A 12,205-nucleotide genomic window follows, 5' to 3' on the forward strand; every position below is an offset into this window, starting at 1 on the left:
GACTAGAGAACCCGATATTTGGATAGCAAACCTTTTTCAGAATTCGGACTAGCAAATTTATGGTTGCATGATTACCGGTACCAGTTCGGACTAAGGAGAATTCGGACTAGGGAACCTTTGGACTAGAGAGTTGTCACCAAGGGTGAAATTATTTTTACTCCTTGCTACAATGTATGTAAGATGTGTTAGGCCCCAAAAAAACATGTTTGTTTTGTAGCAGGTCTAAAAATTCAAATGCGAAATGCATTTTTTTCTAAATCCATGTCTTAAAATGAAAAAACAAAACAAAAAAACCTTTCTCCGACACACACAAAATCATATTCAAGAATAATCCCCCTATCGCAATCATCGGTCCGTGAGTGACCAAGCCATTCCTGGTATGGGGCAGTCTTCAGTGAAGGGATCTTTTCTGAGCCACCAAACCTTTAAATTTAGCAGATAGGCGAGGTCTGCTTGTTTTCTGAAGACAAGGGGCAGTCTTCAGTTTTCAGAACCACCAAACCTTTAAATTGAGCAGATAGGCGAGATCGGCTTGTTCTCTGTTGACAAGGGGCAGTCTTCAGTGAATTCTGAATTCATCCTTTATCATACAGAGTGTCTATCACTAGGATCAGTATCACACTACGGTGGGAATTTATTGTGTACATTTCGGCATTAGCCAGTGCAGTCCACACAAATTCACAATGGACCCTGAACAAAACTAGCTGGTTGACGGTTCGCCGTGTCAAGTTGTCTCGAACCCACCATAGACATAGCCTGCTGCACGTAGAAACTAAATGGGACCATCATCACGATATCTTCTGCTACCGTACGTGTTTGAACTGCCTGCTCAGGGTCTTAGGCAGGATTTGAAGGTTTGGGTGTGTAAATTTTTGAATGTGTTCCTAACGTTTTCCTACACCTTTTTTAGGGCGTAATATAGAAATGGTGCCCAAAATATCTGTGACAAAATTGCTTGCCCCCCCCCCCCCCTTGCGACCTGCCAAAAATCGCTTGACCCCCCCCTTTTGACCTGCCAAAAAATGCATGCCCCCCCCCCTTTGCCAATTTGGCCTGCCAAAAAATCTTTGCCCTATCCCTATAATTCACCAGACAGGGCTGGGGATACACCGTTTGCACCACCCCTGTACCGTAAACAATAAAACAAGCATGATAAAAGAAAGTTAAAAGCGCTTAATATTCACTCACTTGCTCACTCGACACTCAAAAATGATGATGACTGACCTAACAACTTATTTCCACCGTAAGTTGGCGATAAAGTAATATTCAGATTTCCTTTGACAAATTAAGCGTAGGCCTACTGCTAGCCGTCTAGCGCGTATTATTTTGCACAAGGTCCAATGCACGCACTTGAGTGACGTCGCGCGCGTATATGCGATGGTTATGCTGTCAAAGGAAATCTGAATATTACTTTAGTTTAGAGTACGACTTTTACTAGTTGAAGTTGCCAACTCAACCAGATCCAGATCCAGACTGACTGCAGTGAGTGAGTGCAGGGATGTGAGCATGGTGAGAGTAGAGTGCACTCAGTGCAGATATGTAGACTATACTTCAACATGGCATGATGATGGTGCAAAGTCTTCACTTCAGCTGTCATCATATCATGCCATGGCTATCATCATCATGAATGATCATGATAATCAATAAATCATGATCATTTCATATAGTCCCATTTTTAGATCGCTTCCAAAACCTACATAAACTACCCACTTCGAGAATTCAACAACTTCCTCCGTTACATAGTAACTTACCATTATTCGTATCCGCAAGAAAACTAAAGCTTTGGCTTTCCTGTAGTCAAAATTTCCATTTTTTAGTCCAGTGTATCAGTATGCTTGTATTTATACACAGTCCAGCATAGCAGCAACTGGATGAGCTGACTGACAAATTGACATCTCAGATCGATCACATCGCTATTTATAGGATGAAAATAAAGCGATGACCTCATTCAGACCTCACTATATTGAATATGTTTAAGGAAGCGGGCGCTGTGGCGCGATGGCGGTATCTCAGACGGCATGCACCAGGGCCGCACTCCAGGGCCGCACTATATTGAGGTGATAAATCAAGCTTTAATCACCTGAAGGGTCTGAACATAATAGGCCCTACCTAGTCAAATTAAAAAAACACCCACCAATGAATAATCAATAAATGCAACAGCATCCATTTCGCGCGCATTAGTCCATCTCCCCAAAAGCTGGCACAAAAACATTTTAAAAACGGTCTCACAGGCTTGCAAAAGCATTTAAAGTCATATGTAGGCCTACAATCTTATAATATGAAATTGGTTCATTTTTTTCAAACCTGATTTTTTGGCATAGGCCTAGGCCTATGCCCTATTTGTAATGTTTACAGATGTCCCAACTTGAATGGAATTAGCCAAATTTGTTGTGTTTGTAGGTCAGCAGAGCACAGTTCGACATATAGGCCCTAGGGCCTAATGTCATAATTCAATTATAGGCCTATATAACATTATGTCCTCCTATAGAACTGCGTGGTAAACGGCAAAATAACCAGCAGGGTTTCTTTCACTTTACCTTGTTATTTGCCAGTGTTGTAGTCGAGGACCTCATGTCCGAGGCCAAGGCCAAGGCCAAGGACTTGGTGTCCGAGGCCAAGGCCAAGGCCAAGGACTTGGTGTCCGAGGCCAAGGACAACCCTCCGAGGCCAAGGACTTTTGTCTCCGAGGCCAAGGCCAAGGACCAAGGACTTTCATAATAATGAACCATACTAAACCACGCCCGATCGGGGGGGGGGGGGGGTCATATTGTCGTCAATATAAGGTAATTTTATGTGCACATTAAATAACTCTGCACGGCAATGCTGGTTTCATACTTTCCTGCCGCTTGCCGCTTTGCTGCTCTGAAGATGATTTTGCTTCACTGCGCAGTCGCAACAGAAACGCTAGCGGTGACCAGCGGCAAGCCGATATATCGATCACTTTGCCGCCGGTCACCGCTAGCGTTTTAGGCGCGACTGCGCAGTGCCGAAGGAAAATCATCTTCAGAGCGGCAGGAAAGTATGAAACCAGCATAAGCCTATTTATAGAACATAAACATGCCTAAAATAGGCTCTTTATCCTAGTTTCAACCAACAAAACATAAGAATGTTGTATTTTCAAACTTGTTCATTATATCGGTTTGTTTCTTATGCTTATCTAGACCAGATGCATCCATATAAGTAGTGAGGATTACAATATAACACACTTGTGTTTGATCCGCATATCTACCATTTTGATGTCAAAAAGCTAGACAGTTATGCGAACAATGCGGTATATATGTGCGACAATGCAGCCTAAAATGGGCATCTATCTTGAGATCAAACGCAGCAAAATGTAGCTGATGAGATTAACCAAAATATATCAAATTAATTTGATCACAGTTAATCGAAACGGGTCAAACATTAGCTTCCAATGAGTTTCTTAAAATATCTAAAATATTTATTTGTGTCTATTCGATATTCCTATTCTAGGCATCATATTGGCTGAGTGGAAAAATAATAAACCACATAATTTGGCATCTAAAAAGCAAAGATGATAGTTTGATTTACTTTTTTGTATTTCAATCAGGTACAATAAAAAGCTATCCTTGTCATGTTTCTCTAAAAAGTTCCAATTGATAAACAGCAGATTACGTATAACTCTATCACTCTTTAAACATTTGCCTGCATTTTTGATGATTTTGCCTGTCCTTGTTGTGTCCTTGTTGTCGAGGACCAAGGACTTTGAGGTCCAAGGCCAAGGCCAAGGCCAAGGACTACACATCCGAGGCCAAGGACTACATGTCCGAGGACCAAGGACTTCAAAACCTGTCCTCGAGGAGTCCTCGAGGCCAAGGACAGTACTCGAGGACTACAACACTGTTATTTGCTGATTACAATCACTGTTGAACTACCTCTGATAACAGTTACTAGTTAGGGTAAATTGGGGTAAATGGAACGGTGGGGTAAATGGAACGCTGAGAATACAATTCCCACAATCAAGAAAAAAAATTGGGCAACATCATACCGAGTGTTCCATTTACCCCCCAACGCCATACGTTCTGCTTTCCTTGCAAGTAATGCCCCTTGTTCCAACTTACCCATCCCACTGTTCCATTTAGGCTACCCCAATTTGTTGGGGTAACTGGAACACCAAGAATGATGCATGTATTTGGACCGATACAAGAAACAAAGCCATAAAATGGGAGTTTACCTGTTAAAACAAGTTGTAAAAACATATTATCTACTTATTGAAACAAACAAAAATCATATATGGATACCCTCCTGACCACAGAAAGTGATTTATTGCTTAAGCGTTCCATTTACCCCCACTGTTTACCCTACAGTTGAACTACCTCTGGTCACAGTTATTGTTGAACTATCTGAGATGGAGTAACTACATACATGGCTATCTTTGATCATGTTGATCACAGTTACTGCTGAAATACGTCTGATTACAGTCACTGTTGAACTACCTCTGATCTCATTTACTGTTGAACTCTGATAACGGTTACAGTTAAACTACACCTGATCACAGTTATTATTGAACTATCTTTGATCACATTTACTGTTCAATTACCTCTGATTTACAATAACTGTTGAGCTACAGTAATTGATTACAATCACTGTTGAAATACCTTTGATCCCACTTACATTAGGCCTACCGGTGAACTACCTCTGATCATAATTACTGTTCAACAGGTAGTTCAAAAGTAACTATGATCATTTACCGGTATTTATTTGCGCTTTCATTATACAGGGTACCGGTAGCTCCTTCACTGACAAGGTACTGCTATTCTAGGGGGCCCTGTAAAGAGGTAATTCAACAGTAATTAATCATGTGTAGTTACCAGTTACTGTTGAGCTACCTTTGCACATTATTACTGTTAAACTACCTCTGATTACAGTTACTATTGAGTCTGTTAAACTACCTCTGATCACAGTTACTGCTTAACAATCATAGATCAAAGAAACTGTTGAACTACCTCTGATCACAGTTACTGCTAAACTGTTTTAGATCACAGTAACTGTTGAACTACCTCTGATCACAGTTACTGTTGAACTACCTCTGATTGTATTTACTGTTGAGTCTGTTGACCTACCTCTGATTACAGTATCTGTTGAACTACCGCTAATTACAGTCACTGTTGAACTACCTCTGATCACAGTTACTGTTGAACTACCTCTGATCACACTGTTGAACTACCGCTGATTACAGTCACTGTTGAAACACCTCTGATCACAGTTAGGCCCCTACTGTTGAACAATCTTTGATCACAGTTACTGTTGAACTATCTTAGATCACAGTCACTGTTGAACTACCTCTGATCACAGTTACTGTTGAACTACCTCTGATCACAGTTACTGTTGAACTACCTCTGATTTATAGTAAATGTTGAACTACCGCTAAAGTCACTGTTGAAATACCTCTGATCACAGTTACATTACTGTTGAACTATCTCTGATCATAGTTGGTGATGAACTACCTTTGATTACAGTTACTGTTGAGGTACTTCTGATCACAATTATTCCTGAGCAACCTCTGATGACAGTCATTGTTGAACTACCTCTGATCATATTTACTGTTGAGTGTTAAATTACCTCTGATCACAGTTACTGCTAAATAAACTATCTAAGATCACATTAACTGTTGAACTACCCCTGATCACAGTTACTGTTGAACTACATCTGATTACATTCACTGTTGACATAACTCCAATTACATTTACTGTTGAGTCTGATGAACTACCTCTGATCACAGTTACTGTTAAACTACCTCAAATCCCAATAACTGTTGAATTGCCTCTAATCCCAGTAACTATTGAACGTATCTTTGATCACAGTTACTGTTGAACTACCTCTGATCAGAGTAACTATTGTTGAGCTACTTCTAATCACATTTACTGTTGAACCACCTCTGATCACAGTTACTGTTAAACTACATCTGATTACAGTCACTGTTGAAATAACTCCGATTAATTATTACTGTTGATTCTGGTGAACTATCTTTGATTACAGTTACTTTTGAACTACCGTACCTCTGATAACATGTACCTTTGAGCTACATCTGATTACAGTTACTGTATGTTTAACTACCTTTGATCACAGTTACTGTTGAACTACCGCTGATTACAGTCACTGTTGAACTACCTCTGATTACAGTTACTGTTGAGCTATCTTAGATCACAGTCACTGTTAAACTACATCTGATAACAGTCACTGTTGAAATAACTCCGATCATGATGCAATCATGTCTACAGTATAATTCACCACGACCTTTGCAGGACTTAAACCCCATTCAAGCTATCATGAAAGTTCATGTGTGTTCTTGGTAATCAAATAAATGAAGAATTGAACATTTGTTCACAACACATACAGTTGCTCACCTGAAATTTTCGGTTGTTAAGACTACAACCTTCTTCAGCAGACTGATCCAGTTCGTTGATCGATTTGAAGCCTCTGTACTTCGAAAGAGGAGTCAAAGAGGCCATTCACATCCGGGTCAACCAACCTTCTTTGAATAAGGACGGGGGGCGCTACAACTTAGCAAGAGTCTACGGTCCAGTTCTGACGTCACAAGTCAAGAGTCGTCAAATCGATCAACGAACTGGATCAGTCTGCTGAAGAAGGTTGTAGTCTTTACAACCGACAATTTCAGGTGAGCAACTTTATGTGTTGTGAGCAAAAGTTCAATTCTTCATTTATTTTACCCATTAAAAGCTATTAAACCAAGATAACACTCATTGAAAACAGCTCAACTATGTTAAATCAGATCTTCTCTGGTTAAATCCACACTACACATGTTTCTGTTTTACCTGTGCAATGAGCAATTATAGTTTCAGTTGGGTGAACGATTATAAAGCAAACGCACGGTAACAATACTGTATGGGCCTTTGTTTACGAAATGAGACAATCGTCTGCATATTGTTAACCAGCATTCTTGAAAATGAGAAATATAATGGTTGCAGACTTAACACGGTTTGGAAATAATTTCTTCGTATTTTTTGGTGTTATCTGTCGTTTACATATCCTTCCTAAAACACCAAAGTGCGAGTATTTCCAAACACCTAAATTAGCTAAAAATTTAGTACATGTTACAAAACTAACTATATTTTCTAGAATTTCAGAGAGTACTTTAAATATTGGCCGGTCATTTTTCACACAGTGACGTTAACTAGGCAATGCCCATATACCTATAACATGCACTGTTTGTAGAGGTCACGCTTTAATGGTGAGAGTATTGTGTATTATGTACAGGAAAATGGACAGTAACTGCAGTATGTTAATTATATTTACTGTTGATTCTGGTGAACTATCTCTGATTACAGTTACTTTTGAACTACCTCTGATAACATGTACTGTTGAGCTACATCTGATATTACAGTTACTGTATGTTTAACTACCTTTGATCACAGTTACTCTTGAACTTCCGCTGATTACAGTCACTGTTGAACTACCTCTGATTACAGTTACTGTTGAGCTACCGTTGATTCCAGTCACTGTTGAACTATCTCTGATCACAGTTACTGTTGAACTACCTCTGCATGATTACTGTGATTGTTGAACTACCCCTGATTACATTTACTGTTGAGTCTGGTGAACGACCTCTGATTACAGTTACTGTTGAACTACATCTTATATCATGTACTGTTGAACTACATCTGATTAAAGTAAGTGTTGAGCTACCTTTGATCACAGTTACTGTTAAACTACCTCTGATCACAGTTACTGCTTAACTATCTTAGATCACAGAAACTGTTGAACTAACTGATTACAGTTACTGTTGAGCTACCGTTGATTCCAGTCACTGTTGAACTATCTCTGATCACAGTTACTTGTTGAATTACCCTGATAACCCTGATTACTCTAATCACAGATACTGTTGATCGTAGATTCTGATCGTAGGTACTGATGAACTACCTTTGATCACGGTCACTGTTGAACTAATCAACATAGTATACCGATATACCAAGAGGTAGGCCCTAAGTGATATGATGTTGACAATGTGACCTTTGATCTGATTACAGTTACTATTGAATTACCCCTGATCACAGTTACTGTTGAGCTACCTCTGATCACAGTTACTGTTGAACTACCCCTGAGCACAGTTACTGTTGAAATACCGCTGATTATTCACTGTTGAACTACCTCTGATTACAGTTACAGTTGAACTACTTCTGATCAGTTATTTTTAACTATCTTTAATCACAGTTATTGTTGAACTACCTCTGATTTACAGTAACTGCTGAGCTACCGCTGATACAGTCACTGTTGAAATACCTTTGATCACAGTTACATTACTGTTGAACTACCTCTGATCATAGGCACTGTTGAACTACCTCTGATTACAGTTACTGTTGAGGTACCTCTGATCACAGTTACTACTGAGCTACCTCTAATGACAGTCACTGTTGAACTATCTCTGATTACATTTTATAGGCCTACTGTTTCAGTCTGTTAAACTACCTTTGATCACAGTTGCTGCTTAACTATCTTATATCACAGAAACTGTTGAACTACCTCTGATCACAGGTCAGAGGTTTTTTGAGAAAATTAGTATATTAGTTTGTTATGTTCTACTCTATATATTCACCAAAAACCATGCCTCAAAGTGGCTTAATTAGTAAGATATTAATTAATTTAATTTTGACGTATTTACAAAACCTTGAAATGTCTGTATCACATAACGACGTATTTGCCGATCACCTATACTGCGCAAGCCCAGTACGTCGTATCTGCAATTTGAAGGATTTGCCGTTTCACATACTGACGTATTTGCGCGACGTATTTGCGCGACTTTGTCATTACACGATAAAATCGCTGTTTTGTCCTTTTCACATACTGACGTATTTGCGTAACTGTTTCACATACTGACGTATTTGCGCGACGTATTTGTCATTTGAACAGCGAAATTGTCATTAGTGCTTTTCACATACTGACGTATTTTATTTAATATTGTTTGTTTGCAGAATAAGTTATACTCTGATAGTAATCAGTGAATTATATTGAAAATATAGTATATACGCATTACTGCTAACCTGATTTTAATCGACAATAATGTTTTAATCAAGATTATGAAGCAAATGAAAATCTCTAAATTTTCAAGTTCGATTTTCTCGAAATGCGTATTTTGCAAATACGTCAGTATGTGATGCGGCCGTTACTGTTGAACTACCTCTGATCACAGTTACTGATGAGCTACCTCTAATCTTCGTTACTATTGAACTACCTCTGATTATAGTCACTGTTAAACTACCTCTGATTAAATTTACTGTAGAGTCTGGTGAACGACCTCTATGACAGTTAGTGTTGAAATACCTCTGATTACAGTCACTGTTGAACTACCTCTGATAACAGTTACAGTTGAACTACCTTTGATCACAGTTATTGTTGAACTATCTTTGATCAGTTATTGTTGAACTATAGCTCTGATTACATTTACTCTTGAACTCTGTTAAACTACCTCTGATCACAGTTGCTGCTTAACTATCATAGATCACAAAAACTGTTGGACTACCTCTGATCACAGTTACTGATAAACTATCTCTGATCACAGTTACTGTTGAACTACCTCTGATTACAGTGACTGTTGAACTACCTCTGATTACAGTGACTGTTGAGTCTGGTGAATGACCTCTGATTACAGTTACTGTTGAATTACCTCTTATACCATGTACTGTTGAACTACATCTGATTAAAGTAACTGTTGAGCTACCTTTGATCACAGTTACTGTTAAACTACCTCTGATCACAGTTACTGTTGAGTATGTTAAACTACCTCTGATCACAATTACTGCTTAACTATCTTAGATCACAGGAACTGTTGTACTACCTCTGATCACAGTTACTGCTAAACTATCTTAGATCACAGTAACTGTTGAACTACATCTGATCACAGTTACTGTTTAGCTATCTCTGATCACAGTAACTGTTGAACTACCTCTGATTACAGTGACTGTTGAACTACCTCTGATTACATTTAGGCTACGCAAGTGCTGAGTCTGGTGAACGACCTCTGATTACAGATACTGTTGAACGACCTCTTATACCATATACTGTTGAACTACATCTGATTAAAGTAAGTGTCGAGCTACCTTTGATCACAGTTACTGTTAAACTACCTCTGATCACAGTTACTGTTGAGTACGTTAAACTACCTGTGATCACAGTTATTGCTGAACTATCTTAGATCACAGAAACTGTTGAACTACCTCTGATCACAGTTACTGTTGAGCTATCTCTGATCACAGTTACTGTTGAACTACCTCTGATTACAGTGACTGTTGAACTACCTCTGATTACATTTACTGTTGAGTCTGGTGAACGACCTCTGATTACAGTTACTGTTGAATTACCTCTTATACCATGTACTGTTGAACTACATCTGATTAAAGTAAGTGTTGAGCTACCTTTGATCACAGTTACTGTTAAACTACCTCTGATCACAGTTACTGTTGAGTATGTTAAACTACCTCTGATCACAATTACTGCTTAACTATCTTAGATCACAGGAACTGTTGTACTACCTCTGATCACAGTTACTGCTAAACTATCTTAGATCACAGTAACTGTTGAACTACATCTGATCACAGTTACTGTTTAGCTATCTCTGATCACAGTAACTGTTGAACTACCTCTGATTACAGTGACTGTTGAACTACCTCTGATTACATTTACTGTTGAGTCTGGTGAACGACCTCTGATTACAGTTACTGTTGAACTACCTCTTATACCATGTACTGTTGAACTACATCTGATTAAAGTAACTGTTGAGCTACCTTTGATCACAGTTACTGTTAAACTACCTCTGATCACAGTTACTGTTGAGTATGTTAAACTACCTCTGATCACAGTTACTGCTTAACTATCTTAGAGCACAGAAACTGTTGTACTACCTCTGATCACAGTTACTGTTTAGCTATCTCTGATCACAGTTACGGTTGAACTACCTCTGATTACAGTGACTGTTGAACTACCTCTGATTACATTTACTGTTGAGTCTGGTGAACGACCTCTGATTACAGTTACTGTTGAACGACCTCTTATACCATGTACTGTTGAACTACATCTACTTAAAGTAAGTGTTGAGCTACCTTTGATCACAGTTACTGTTAAACTACCTCTGATCACAGTTACTGTTGAGTATGTTAAACTACCTCTGATCACAGTTACTGCTAAACTATCTTAGATCACAATAACCATGATAACTGTTGAGCTATCTCTGATCACAGTTACGGTTGAACTACCTCTGATTACAGTGACTGTTGAACTACCTCTGATTACATTTACTGTTGAGTCTGGTGAACGACCTCTGATTACAGTTACTGTTGAACTACCTCTTATACCATGTACTGTTGAACTACATCTGATTAAAGTAACTGTTGAGCTACCTTTGATCACAGTTACTGTTAAACTACCTCTGATCACAGTTACTGTTGAGTATGTTAAACTACCTCTGATCACAGTTACTGCTTAACTATCTTAGAGCACAGAAACTGTTGTACTACCTCTGATCACAGTTACTGTTTAGCTATCTCTGATCACAGTTACGGTTGAACTACCTCTGATTACAGTGACTGTTGAACTACCTCTGATTACATTTACTGTTGAGTCTGGTGAACGACCTCTGATTACAGTTACTGTTGAACGACCTCTTATACCATGTACTGTTGAACTACATCTACTTAAAGTAAGTGTTGAGCTACCTTTGATCACAGTTACTGTTAAACTACCTCTGATCACAGTTACTGTTGAGTATGTTAAACTACCTCTGATCACAGTTACTGCTTAACTATCTTAGATCACATAAACTGTTGAACTACCTCTGATCACAGTTACTGTTGAGCTATCTCTGATTACAGTTCGTCGCCCGCAAGACATAGTGGCGTATCACGAAAATGGCCATTTTGAGATAACTGCATCTGAAGTTTTTTGCAACTTTTAACCGTTTGTCATACATTGCATAGATTAAAATATCCTCTTTTCTTGAATGGATATGAAAATATAAATATTTAAGTTACATTTAATGTATAAAATACATTGTTGTCATTCACCAATTAATTGTAATTAGTCATTAAACTTATACGCCAGTATGTCAAATTTTTTGAAAAATTATTCTCCATTTAAAATTGACATACAACACGTGATACGCCAGTATGTCGAGTAATAGTTGAATTCATATCCACATTTGCCACACAGCCGCAATATACCAAAAATAGTGGCGTAC

General features: G+C 38.6%; 1 protein-coding gene across 2 annotated transcripts in view; it reads right to left on the reverse strand.

Moving 5' to 3' along the window:
* LOC140151301 (ras-related protein M-Ras-like) overlaps nt 1-1,904 on the reverse strand; it is a 45,151-nt gene extending 43,247 nt beyond the window's left edge. The window contains exon 1 of one of the 2 annotated variants that reach the window (XM_072173585.1): nt 1,752-1,904. The gene's annotated coding sequence lies outside the window, so the exon portion shown is untranslated. The remainder of the gene's footprint in view (nt 1-1,751) is intronic. The other variant, XM_072173586.1, reaches the window with a different exon arrangement.
* Nucleotides 1,905-12,205: the final 10,301 nt, after the last annotated feature.

Source organism: Amphiura filiformis, chromosome 4 (assembly GCF_039555335.1).
Source record: "Amphiura filiformis chromosome 4, Afil_fr2py, whole genome shotgun sequence".
NCBI classification, from domain to species: Eukaryota; Metazoa; Echinodermata; class Ophiuroidea; order Amphilepidida; family Amphiuridae; genus Amphiura; species Amphiura filiformis.